Genomic DNA, 13,179 nt, shown 5'->3' with positions numbered 1-13,179 from the left:
TGAGGACAGAATTACCTTTAGGTTTTCTGAGTCTGGATCCACATTCTATACATTGTACAACCCAGCTGCTTACATATAGATATAAAATAGTTATTTATTCACATGCAGTATCTATAATTGTATTTTTAATTAGGCTTTTTCCCTTAGATATTTGAAAGTTTGTGTTTTTCAATTTTTTCTATAAAATAATTTTAGGTGGATGAGCTCCTAAATTATGTTTTCATTTAAGAAGCAGATTCTCATTTTACATTTTATACACTTTCCTAGTACTTAAAACAAGTAATACATCTTATTATTATATACTTCAAAAATTGATATAAAGAATATAAATATTTTGTCAATGTTCTAAAATGATCTGCATTATTAATAAGGGTATAATGACATTACTACAGGGATCTACATGTACAGGGATCACTGACAGGTTTTTTTCCCATGATCAAATAGTGTTGTCAAAGGCAGCTCTTGAATCCAGGTCTTGCTTGCCATGAAAACTGGCTCTCTGCCTACTCTATCATGTTTATTTTTAATAGATGCAATTTAGAATAAATGAAATATTTTAAAGCAGAATTTTAAAATCTGAGATGTTGAATAGTAGATAAAAGACTAATTGTCAATTAAAAACTGGAAAAATATATAGTAGGCATCATTTCTTGAAGAAGCAAACCCAGCAGGGTTTAAGCTAAAATTGAACAGATGAATTTTTAAAAAATGTTAAATGCCTACAGATGTTCTTTCAAAGTAACACCCTGAGCTAAATATCTGGTTTCTATATTTGGAATAATAAAACTAAAAGGACAAAGGAAAAAGAAGGAAAATAACTGATTATATAGAATATATAAAAGCTCATGTTCATTTCTGAACATTTCTTTCTTTCCATATACTGAAATATGTTGTTATTTAAAGAAAATTATTTTGAAAATCTGAAAAGAGTTTTTGACTCAAGAAAGTTTAGTTTAAAAAAAATTAAGCAACAGATTCATCAATCAAGGGGGAAAATGATAATCTTCACCTTTTTCCATCCTAATTCTTGGGTGCATTTAAAACTTTTAGTAAACAATCTAGATCTGAGAGATTATTGTTTAGAATGATCTGAACAATCTAGCAGATAATGGCAGTTGTCAAATATTACCAGGATCTACATTCTTATTACTCAGAGGCAACAAAGGAAACAAATGGCAGAAAAATGAGCCGTTTGTATATCCTCTCCCTCCCTCCCTCTCTCTCTTCTTCCTTTCTTTTTTCTCTGTCTCTGAATCTGTCCCTCTTTGTCTCTCTCTATATGGGCCCATCTATCTGCTCTCTCTTTCTCTCTTTCTCGCTGTCTCTCTGTCTTTGTCTGTCTGTCTCCCTCCCCCCCCTCCTTCTCCCCCCCCTCTCTCTCTCACACACACACACACATACACACATACAGACACACACAAGACTTGAAACTTCTATCTTGTATTAAAGTCTATATTTTCAGTTCATCACCACATAATATCTCCAATATTATCTCAACAAAATTCCATTCAAAATATAATATAATAAATATAAGCAATAGAGAACAAAGGGAAGTTGGGGCAGTCCTTGGAGCTAAAGAACTGGGTTTACATTCTTCTATCATTTACCTGTTATCTTTATGAGTTTGAGTATTTAGCCTATCTGGGCTCTCAGTTTCTCCCTCCAAAATAGAAAGAAGTTGGATTTGATGACCTCTAAGTTTCCTTTCCAATCCGTATATCTATTTCAGTGAAATTGAACAGGAAGACCAAGACCACTAGCTCTCTACTTTGTATTTGGTCTCAGTTCTATACTACATTAATCCCATAATAATGGGATATATAATATCTCATTATATATAATATTTTCACATTATATATTATGATATATATATATATATAATTATATATTATATCATAAAAAGCTGCAAACTCAAACACGTCACAACATGGATGCTGTGACCTCCAAAAAGGGCCTCCAGTAGCCGAGATTTAGCCTAAGTGAAATGTAGACACCTTCTGTCCATCTGTACTGAATCAACAAACACTATGCCTTAGACAGTTCCATTAGGACTGGATATGGACTAGGACTGGAAAAATTTCACCTCACTCATGGATGCTACATATTTTTTAAATCACATGTCCTATTCATATTTGGATGCTCTGAATAGTCTTGAAAAGACATTGTTCAGATCATTTCACCATTTCTCACTGCCTTTATGGGACCATTATAAGGCATCATTTAAATTTTAAACCTATTCAACTTACAAACATTCCCTCACCAACAATGTGAGTGAAATGAATTCAAGAAGATTCCTTACATTTGAGATTTCTCAAACCCAAGAAAGAGTAAGTTTTAGCTGGTTTCCCTTGGATGGTGTTTATACCATCTATTATAGATTAGAGTCAAAAGAGTTATATCACAACCAATTGTCCCTGCAGAGTTTACATTATTCACTACAACACCCCTTATATAATTATAGGAAATTGTTGAGGAATTTTGAGGATGTCAGCATAATGTTCACTTTTCCTCCTATATAGTTTTATCCCCATTTTATTCTTATGAGCTAAGTTCAGTGATCCAGCTATGTTCAATGGTCCCAACAATGTTTGAGAATGATTTAAAACACTCTTTTCCAGTGACAGAACTTGGATCCCAGATCATTTTTTTCTCTCTCCTTTGACAAAGTCTGACAATTAAACCAACGGTATGTTGTCAGTGAAATACTGATTACAAATACACCCTGAAGGAATAACAGCAAATTTGAAATAACTGTCATAGCTTCTTTTTCAAATGATTTGTCCTTTTTAAGTTAGTACTTTAGAGCTTATTGTGGTGTAGGCTCCTGGAGAAAGTAACCATTACAGAGCTGATAGGTAATGGAACCCAAATGGTGTTAGGAAATTAGAATGCCATATTTGGTTGTCCATCTTATCATGATAGCATTACAAAGTCATATATATATATGGCATACATGCATATATATATATATTGTGCATATATATATGCATTTACTATACATATATATGGTATATATATATACACATATTTATATATCTACAGTCTCTTGAGTAACAACTCCAGCATTTCACCATACTATACTTCACATGCATACTCAGCTTCATTTTCTCCATCTAAAAATGAAAATATTAATAATTACAATTACCTACCTAAGCCACTTTACATAAAAATCAGATAAAATTAAGCAGGTGAAATGTTTTATAAACTACAAGGCATGGAAAGTAAGAGAAGAATTGTTAACTGCCTAATGGGTGCCAGCCACTTTGCTAAGCAAGTAAACTATGTTACCTTATTTAATCCTCACAAATAACTGTAGGTTATTTGTAGGTTTTATTATTGTTCATGTTTTGTATTGGAAGAAAATGAGTTAGAGAGAGGTTAAGATTACATAGACAGTTAAGTATCTGAAATCAAAATGAACTCAGGTGTTCTGGATTCCATGCCAAGAACTCTATTCATTGAGATACCTATTATTAACGTCAGCTATAACAATGTTAGCATTTTATGCACTTGTCCATTTGTCTCATTAAGGACAGAATACATTCTGCTTTTAAGGAATGAATTCTGAATAATTCTATGCTTTTAGTTCATTGCCATGTCATATCTCCAATATTATCTCAACAAAATTGCATTCAAAAAAAATTAAGTAAATACCTACAATGTTCAAAGTCCTGAAATAAGTCCTGGAGACACCAAAAAATAACACTCTTGTCTTCAAGGAAGAAATTTCTACCTAGAATCTATAGTACATGCATATATAAGTAAATTTAAGTTGGATGAAAAGTCATTTCCTAGAAGGTAAAAGCACCAAATGACTAAGGGTAGGAGGGAGAGCAGAATCATTAAAGGTCTCATGTTGTTGTTACAGGAACTATTCTTTTAAAAGACAGAGACAGGGTGAAAACATGTTGCATTAATTGTTACAAAGCTAAATTCACTTGTATTCATTTAAATTGGAAAATATATCCATTGCAGAAGCACAGCTGGCTCATGTGTCTGATGAGTAAAAGATATTGCTAAAAACGTTCCCATTCCTCAGCTGTGGGAAGCATCCTGCTGAGAAGTTATGGTTTCGAGCATAGACTTTTTCCTTTCTTTCTCTTTCTTCTGTGTATTCCTTTGTAATCAAGCTATTACCTTCAATATGGCGTTTGCTACAATTATATTTACAGGAAAGAGGTGTTAGAAAAAAAGATTAAGGCTCATTTGTACTTACTTCTATGGATAGAGATAATCTTGCTACAAAATCGGTTCTACTCCTTCTTTGGAGGTAGACTTGGGTAAGAAAAACCTCCACTACAATATAAGCATACTTGGGTCATGATTAATGTATAATCATTTTCCAGAAGAGTTATGTGAAACAAAACCACGTAGACCATATAAGAGCAAACAAATTCAAAGTTTGCTTATGTTGCAATGTTTTGGAGCACCACCACAAACCCAAACTTATGTTTTCTGGTGCCTTTTTATCTGGTTTCTTGGTTCCCATAACAGCATTCCCAAAACAGCATCTTTTTTCATTTCACTCACCTGGGTCTTGGTGGGCAAGTAACAAGTTTTCTCCAGGAATTCCAACCTCTCCTATAGACTGAAAGGAGAAGATGAGATTTCTTGATTCAAATGATAGTCTGATTCTATAAGTTCTATTGCCAAGATTTTGGCTGAATGGAGAGTACAAATGGAGTAATTTCTTGCATGTGACTGATCACCAAAGTCATCTTGCAATCTTTCCAGTTGGATTGAAGACCACAGCAGGTCATGAAATAGGGGAATGGAATAAGAACCAAGAAAGCAGAGCCCATTGGGAGAGACAATGTGACAGAATGAGGAAACATTGCATTTCAAGTCTGAACACCTGAGTTTGAATCTTGGCTCCACTACTTCTCTGCATAGTCTTGGGAAAATAATTTGAAACTGTCTATCCCTCAGTTTCAGGTTTCATTTCTAAAAGGAGGGAGATGAAGAAAGTAATGGCCAAGATTCTTTCTAGTCCTAAAGTTTCAGAATGTGCTATCAAACTCAAAGGTCACAGCAATATCAGTTTGGAAGCCAGGCAAGCAAAGAAATTAAAAGAATACACCTACCTGAGTACAAAGAAAGGCTCAAAGTGAAAACAAATAGCAATTGGAATATATGAGAGTTCAAGAGTCAACACAAATCAGGTTAAGAGTCTTTGATAGAGTAGTCAAAATGCTAAGAGAGAAGGAGGGAGCCAAGATGGCACAGAAAAGAGAGTGCTTCACCTGAGTTCTTCCCCAAAAACCTTTAAAAAATGCCATAAAATAAATTTCTGGAGCCAAAGAAACCTATGAAAGGACAAGGTGAAATAACTTCCCAGCCCACAGCTTAGTTCAGCAGAACAGATCTGTTATACCTGGATTAGAGTGAAATACGTCCAACACAAGCTATGGCAGTGTGAACCAGTCTCCAGCAGACCGGGAGCAGACCATTGGGTGCCACTGAATCAGCTGCAGCTGCTGCCACTTCTAAAGCTCTCAGCCCACAGATAGTGAGAGGGACCAAATGAACTGATCAGAAGGAGATAACAGGGGTCTCTTTGCTGCCACTGAGGCAGGATTCTGTTGATTTGATCATAACCTGGGGTGTAGCCCTTGGTGGCAGTCCCAGGTTGACTACAAGCATTGGCACCCCAAAGCTTATGGACCCTCTTCACAGTTCCAGGACAGAAAAGAGTGCTTGTGGACACTCACATACCAAAGCAAAAGCCAGGAGAGTAAGAAACACACTTCTCCTTAGATCAGAGCAACTTAGAAGGACTGAAAACATACAGGTATCTGAAAACAGAATAAAATCCCTAAAGTTTGGGATGATGTACTCTTTTCCCTGTAAATAGAGCCCAACTTTAACAAAGAGTTAAAGTCAAATAATAAACAACAACAAAAAAGATTCTTACCTTAGAAAATTACTATGGTGACAAGGAAGATCAAAGCACCCACTCAGAAGACAACTAAGTGAAAACTCCTACATCTAAAGCTTCCAAGAAAAATATGAATTGGTCTCGGGTCATGGAAGAATTAAAAAAGGGATTTTGAAAATCAAGAAGAGAAGTAGAGAAAAAATTGGAAAGAGAAATAAGAGGGATGCAAGAATATCATGAAGAATGAGCCAACAGCTTGGAAAAGGAGACAAAAAATACTGAAGAAAATAACACTTTAAAAAAAAAAAACTAGACCATATAGTAAAGGAAGTACAAAAGTCAATGAGGAGAAGAATGTCTGAAAAAGCAGAATTGGCCAAATGTAAAATGAATTTCAGTAGTTTATTGAAGAAAATAATTTCCTAAAAATTCAAATTGAACAAATATAAGCTAATGACTCTGTGAGAAATATGAAAAAAAAATTAAGTGAAAGAAATAGAAGACAATATGAAACATTTCACTGAATAAACAACTGCCTGGAAAATAGATCTAGGAGAGATAATTATTGGACTACCTAAAAGTCAGAATAAAAAAAAAGATATTAAACATAATCTTTCAAGAAATTATCAAGTAAAGTACACTGACTGACATTCCAAAACCAGAGGGTAAAATAAAAATTGAAAAAATCCACTAATCATCTTCTGAAAGAGGTTTCAAAATGAAAATTCCTAGAAGTATTACGACCAAATTCTAGAATTCACAGGTCAAGGAGAAAATTCTGCAAGCAACCAGAAAGAAACAATTAAAATGTAAGAGAACTATAGTCAGGGTAAGACTAGATTTAGCAGCTTTTACATTAAGGGATCAGAAGGTATTGAATATGATATTGGAGAATAAAAGAGTTAGGATTACCTAGAAAAACTGAGTATAAACCTTCAGGAGAAGAATTGGATATTCCATGAAAGAGTAGACTTTTAAGCATTCTTGAATAAAAAGACCAGAGATGAGCAGAAAATTTAACTTTCAAATATAATACTCAAGAGTCTTATAAAAATAGTCATATTCATAAAAAGTAGACAAGGAAAGGAAATCAAAGCTAACTTAATAGGATTAATCTGTGTAAGATGATACTTGTAACTCATAAGACCTTTCTCATTATATACAGCAGTTTGAAGGAGTATATGTTGCCAGAAGGCAGAAATGTGAGTTCAATATGAAAGGATGATATCTAAGACAATAAAATTAAGAGATGAGAGAGGAAAGTACTGAGACAAAGGGAAAGGGAGAGGTAATACTGAGGTAAGTTATGTCACATAAAAGAAGGAAGAGACAGAATGGTGGATGAGAAGAGGGGTAGGGGAAGGAGAGTAATTGAATTTTACCCTCTTCAGAATTGGCTCAAAGAGGGAAAGACATACATACTCAATTGGGTGTAAAAATCTATATTACTCTTCAGAAAAATGGGAGAGAAGGGGATAAGAGAAGGGGATAAAAAAGGAGGGTAGATTGGAGGAGCAGGGTAGTCAGAACAAAAAAATTTTGAGAAGGAAAATGATAAAAGAAGAGATAAAGGAAGGGAGATCAAGAGCAAGAGAGAGAGAGAAAGAGTAAAAATGGGAGGGGGAAAGAAGGAGAGAGAATAAAATAAATGAGAGATAGGATGGGAGGATATACAATTAACAAGAGTAATTATGAAAAAACTGCATCAAGTTTCTCTGATAAAGGCCTCATTACTTTTTTATTTTTAATTAAAACTTTTTATTTTCAAAATATATGCATGGCTAATTTTTAACATTCACCTTTGCAAAAACTTGTGTTCCAAATTTTTTCACTCCCTTTCTCCACCCCCAAGATAGTAATTACTCCAATATATGTTAAACATGTACAATTCTTCTGTACATATTTCCCCAGTTATTCTGTTTCACAAGAAAAATTAGATTAAAAAAGGAAATAATGAGAAAGAAAACAAACAAACAAAAAAGAAAACAACAAAAAAAAGAGTGAAAATACTGTATGGTGATCCACATTTAGTTCCCATAGTCCTCTCTGTGTGTATATGGCTTTCTTCATCACAAGACCATTGGAAGTGGCTTGAATCATCTCATTGTTGGGAAGAGCCATGTCCATCAGAACTGATCATTGTATAATCTTGTTGTTGCCATGTGCAGTGATTTCCTGGTTCTGTTAAATGCACTCAGCATCAATACATGTAAGTCTCTCCAGGTCTTTCTGAAATCATCCTGCTGATTGTTTTTTATAGAACAATAATATTCCATAACATTCATATATCGTAACTTACTCAGCCATTCTTCAACTGATGGACAAACTATCAGTTTCCATTTTCTTGAAAGGTGTCATAGAATTGAGTCAAATTTATAAAAGTAAAAGTCATTCCTTAACTGAAAAAGGATCATAAGATATGAATAGTTTTCAGATGAAGTAATTAAAGCTATCTATATCCACATGAGAAAAAGAAAAAAAAAATCTCCATTACTACCTTACACCTATTAGATTGGTACCAAAAAAGGAAAATATCAAATGTTAAAGAGAATGTGGGGGAAATGAGACATTAATGCATTGTTAGTGGAGTTGTGAACCGATTCTGTCATTCTGTAGAACATTTGGAACATGCCAAAGGAGCTATCAAAACATTACATACCATTTGATCCAGCAATACCATTATTAGGTCTGTATCCCAAAAGATTTTTTTTTTTGAAAATGGACTTATAGGTACAAAAATATTTATAGAAGTATTTTTCTGGTGACAAGGAACTGGAGGTTGAGAAAATGTCCATCAAATGGGGAATGGCTAAACAAATTGTTGTATGTGATCATGATAGAAGAGTATTGTGCTCTAAGAAATGATGAGCAAAGTACTGTCAGAAAAACCTGGAAAGACTTCCATGAGCTGGCGCAAAGTGAAATGTACTGTTTATAAAGTAACAGCAATAGTGTAAGATGATCATCTGTGAATGATTTAGCTATTCTTAGTAATACAATGATCTAAGACAACACTTAAGCAGTTATGTGAAAAGTGCTATCCATCCTCAGAAAAAGAATTGAAACATCTTTGTTTTATTTAATTTTTGAGGGTTTTTTGGTCTATGTTTTCTTTTACAATATGATTAATATGGAACTGTTTTGCATGACTACACATGTATAAGCTATATCTTGCCTTCTTAATGAGGGAGTGGTGAGGAGGGAAGAAGAGAAATAATTTGGAACTCAAATTATTTTTAATGTTTAAAACGGGTTTTTTTTTTTCGTGTAACCGCGTTAAAATAAAATACTATTAAAAAAAAAACCTAAGAGAACTACAAGAAGGAAGGGAACATTGGATAGGATAGTTTCTTGGTTTTTTAATAGAAATGTTTGAAAAGGTTTATATAAGTCATTGAGTCCTATCCCTTCATTTTACAAAAAAAATCTTTAGCCCAAGATCATGCACTAGTCTAGGTGCTACAGGAGATGCAGAAAAAAGTCAAAAATCGGTTTCTAACCTCAACAATCATATATAATAATGAGAAAAACAACACATACATAACTAGGTCCCTGCAAAATGTTTACAGAGTAAATAAAAGGTAATCTGAAAAGAGAAATCTTAAGAAAGAAAAAGACCAAATGGCATTTGGTCTGTGTCTGAGGAAGATCGGAGGTAAAAAAAAAAAAAAAAAAAAAAAAAAAAAAGCAGCATATCCAGGCAGAAGGGATAGTCCTGAAAAGACAAAGGGATGAGAGATTGTGTGTGTTGTGTTTAAAAAAAACTACTAATACACTAGTGTGTCTAGATTATGCAGGGAGTGGAAGGGACCAAGAAATAAGAATACTAGAAATGCAGAAAAGACGTAAGTTGTAGTGAGATTTAAATACCAAACAGGACTTTACATTTTATGTTTAGAGATAATGGGGGAGTTTTTAAACAAGGAGAGTTACATGGTCAGCCTACATTTAGAAAATATAAAAATAATCTTGGCAACTGAGTGGAAAAATAATTGGTGGGAGCAGAAATTCGAGGCCCTGTGTGGCTCTGACAATGGAGAGGAGACATGATTTGCCAATTGAGTTCTAAAGTTGCTCCCCAAGGCCATGTCCCTGAGTGTAAAACTGTGATGGGGAAATGATATGATGGAGGAATCTGAATCCATAGCTTCCTCACTTCAAACCCAATATTCCATTCTCTACATTGTGCTACCATGTTCCACCTCCTTAACCATTTCTGCACCTCCCTCATGCTGACAGAATGATTTTCTGTATTTTTTCCCTGTTAGATACTATCTGGTCTTCCAGGACATAGACGTTACCTCTCATTTCCTAGAGTTTAATAGAGGAAAATTTACTTAAAAGTTTGTTGAATTGCTGCTGCCATCTCCAAAGGCTTAAACTCAGACTATAAATGCAGATAGAAGTGAGCCGGTTTAAAGGATGGGATGTCACACCTACCGCAGCTTCATTCATTTCATGGATGGGGCAATATCACTGCAGTTCCCTTTTCACAGATGGGTTCTATGCTGTGGGAGGCATTTATTCACAGAGGGCTTTTCACCCTGGCATAATGTCTATTCATACAGTCACAGCTGATCCCTGGACACCTGGGGGAGGCTGCTCATAGACAGTGAATTGGGGACAAGGCCTTCCCTTCTGCCAGCAGTCTGTCTAATAGGGCTATGAGCTGAGATAAATGAACAAGCTGCTGCTTCTTTCCCATCAAAATGATCATCCTTTTTTTCTCTTCGTAAAACTAGAAGTATACCTCATCTTTTGTCATGTTTCACATAAAATGCTTAATGCCATATATGGACAAATAATCCAAGGTAAGCAAACTATAGGTACATAGAACTTTCCAGAGAGAAATATATGGAAAAACTGCATACAGTATAGGCTAAAGAGTAACATTCTCTGGAACTTTGAGTTCCTACCTGCCTTGAAAATTGCTCTAGAAATAAAAGTAGTGAGAGTTTTAGATTCAGAGACATAAATGATCTCTTAGCATGTATTTCAAATTTTCCCAATTTTACAATAAATCTTTATTTCCCAGGGAGAGATTTTTCCCACATACAATTATTTATTTTTGTGAAATTTCCCTCTCAAATTATACACAGTTTTTCAAGAAAAAAATGCAGGATAATTGTGAAGGAAGAACACGATCAGCTGATGATCAAGAAAGGTTTCCAGTAGACAAGGGATGCTAAGGAATACAGATGAGGAGAAAGAGCATGTGAGGGATATGGAGTAAGTAATACAAAAGCATAGGGAAGGAAGTTGGAGTACCAAATATGAGGAATAACAAGTGGAATGTATCACTAGGAGGAAGAGATGGACAGACAGACTGACAGAGAGAGGCAGAGAGACAAAGAGACAGAGATAGAGACACAGAGATACAAAGACAAAGACAGACTGAGATTTCCAGAGTGGGAGGGACAACCAGAAGGGGAGGGCAAAGGAGAGAGGGAGAGAGAAAGAGGGGAAGAAGGAGGGGGGTGGGTAACAGTGATCACTTTAATGGTGGACTTTTTAAATCAATTAAGAATCATATCTTGATAATCTCATTCTGTTTTGGTCATGTATACTTATTGTGTATCTAATTTATATTTTAATATATTTAACATCTACTGGTCATCCTGCCATCTAGGGGAGGGGGTGGGGGGGGTAAGAGGTGAAAAATTGGAACAAGAGGTTTGGCAGTTGTTAATGCTGTAAAGTTACCCATGCATATATCCTGTAAATAAAAGGCTATTAAATTAAAAAAAAAAAAAGATAATCTCATTCTACTGTGGGGGGAAAAACATTTCTAGCATTCATGATGGTATGCTATACTAGTTGCTAAAGGTGGTGGGGCATCTTGTTCATGACTTTCCCCATAAGTCTTAACCCTACAGAGTAACTTCCCTCTCAAACTAGTTAAAACAAGGAGGAGAAAAGTGGCAGCAGCCCTGTCTCAATACTATACCAGCTAGGAGTCACAGTTCTCCAGCCACTGCTGTCTCATTGCCTCATAGTAGCCAGGATGAGAATTATTTTTTATGTATTCTACAAAGTTGGCTAAAACCAAACAAAAACTTAATTATCTTCTACAGTTCTAAAGCCCCAACATATTAAAGAATCCCTACAATACATTATACAGTTCATGTCACAGGGAAGCTCTCTCCCCAAGAGTCCACCTCTGCATTGCATTTGAAGGACACATAGATTAGCAAATGTCAGCAGTTAATTGCATTTATTAAAAGTGACAGTTTAAGAAACAAAAAAACAACAGGGACACTGATCCTATATAAACAGGACAACATAGGACACTTATCCTACATACAAACAGTCAAGCGTGACCTGCACCAGTCTCCCTCCTGAGAGTCCTGCAAAATAAGACTCAATTCCATTAAAGTAGGGAAGAAATAGCTCTAAGAGACTGGACTGACCTGAAGTCATTTGCCTTGCAGAGAGGTCTCCTGGGTGGGGCTGTCTCCAGTCAATCATCAGCCTCTGGTCTTTCTGATTCATGTGGGGAGTCGCTGTCATCATTTGATCATCCTTCTCCCAGATACTTAAACCTCCCTGACTCAGGCTTCCACAGATATTTGATGTCATCCCTGAATTCTGCCATCTCCAACAGAAACAGCTTCAGGATCAGGTCTGCTCAAAGGTCAGCTTAGTCAGAGATCAGGGTCACCACATTTTTCTGTGGAGAGTGGGCAGACCAAATTATTCATCAAGGGGTCCAGGATAATGCTGAAGATCATCTCTTTACCCTCAGTCCAAGTGTAATTCATTTCTGTATACTAAATGAATGATTCACTGACTTCCTTTTTCATTTTGTTGTGGAACAGGAAACCAGACTTAGCCCTCAGCTTCTTGATGACCTGGGACAGGTTGTCCTTATACCGAACCTCATACCAAAGCTACTATCATAACCTTGTTCTTGCCAAAGAAAATACAGCTGGGCTTCCAGTCACTCCTGATATCCTTCAATTTGCTCCTCATGGTTGTGACATAGAAGATGAAAGTGCATTTGGACAATTCCACACATATTAAAAGGCCTTTATCAGGGTTTGTTTGAGTTTTAAGCCTTTCTTTGTGGTCATATTTAGACTTTGGCATGGTGTTTCTAACACTGAAAGATTTTATATATCTATCTATAAACCTATACCTATCTATCTATAGTTATACATAGGGATAAAAAAGAAACAGACATAGAGACAGAGACAAAGAGGGAGAGAGAAAGACAGCTAGACAGAGATAAAGAGAGACAAGGAGAGACAAAGAGAGAGAATCAGAGAGAGCCAGAGCCAGAGGCAGAAACAGAAAGAAAA

At 35.4% G+C, this 13,179-nt stretch overlaps 1 pseudogene; it reads right to left on the bottom strand.

Annotated features, from left to right (window-relative positions):
* Positions 1–12,395: 12,395 nt before the first annotated feature.
* LOC111720079 lies at positions 12,396–12,951 on the bottom strand (annotated as a pseudogene).
* Positions 12,952–13,179: the final 228 nt, after the last annotated feature.

Source organism: Sarcophilus harrisii, chromosome 3 (assembly GCF_902635505.1).
Source record: "Sarcophilus harrisii chromosome 3, mSarHar1.11, whole genome shotgun sequence".
NCBI classification, from domain to species: Eukaryota; Metazoa; Chordata; class Mammalia; order Dasyuromorphia; family Dasyuridae; genus Sarcophilus; species Sarcophilus harrisii.
This window is presented reverse-complemented; position numbering and strand designations above follow the sequence as displayed.